Raw genomic sequence first — 919 nt, 5'->3', positions numbered from 1 at the left:
TCCAGGTGAAGAAATATGGTAGGTCAACTCAAACAAGACGTATGTTTTTTTCCTTTAGACATCTTTCCATATCTGAATATCACTTTTCGGTTGAGGTCTAATGTAGCATATTTATGGCGTGTTGTGTTTCAGTGCTTCCTGCCTTTAATGTTACTCTGACGCCCAGAAAGTCCTTCCTCGACCTGGATGATACTGAACTGGAAGTAGAGATCTGGGCCAGGTTTGTCCAACACACACACACACACACACACACACACACACACACACACACACACACACACACACACACACACACACACACACACACACACACACACACATACACATACACACATGCTGGTTTTCATGTGCATTGAGGACCTTTTTTCTGATCATCACTTCAGGGGACCACCCTTTTTAGAGGGCCTAGAGGTCTGAAAAAAAATCAGGAACACTTGCCCTTGCTTAGTTAACTCAAACACACGTTAAAAACATACTAAAAACAAAATAAATATACAATGATGTTATCCCCATCACTAATGGGGACTCAGGATAAACCCGGTAGAAATTGTTATAGGGGACCAAAATGTACATACATTTGCATATATTTGCATACACACGGATTTCAATGTCACTCCTGGGGACATGTCTATAATGTCCCATTTTAGTCAGTGAGTTTATATATTTTTTGACCTAAGCCTGTGTTTTAGCATTTAACATGTATTATCATATGTTTCACTACAACAAGACATGTAAAGACATGGAGACTAAACAAAATGGATGTTTAAAATAAAGCAAAATTGAAAATTATGTATATTTTATTCCAGAACCTTTAGTCTTGAGTGACTGAGCCTTATATGTGTGATAATCTCTTTGATATCAGGAGTCACTGAAGTACCAAGAATGTTGTCTAACCACATCTGCCATACATGTCAAACCT

This window comes from Notothenia coriiceps, unplaced genomic scaffold (assembly GCF_000735185.1).
Source record: "Notothenia coriiceps isolate Sejong01 unplaced genomic scaffold, NC01 NC01_scaffold00009512, whole genome shotgun sequence".
NCBI lineage: Eukaryota > Metazoa > Chordata > Actinopteri > Perciformes > Nototheniidae > Notothenia > Notothenia coriiceps.
The sequence above is the reverse complement of the archived record's forward strand: the minus strand, read 5'-3'. Positions refer to the sequence as shown.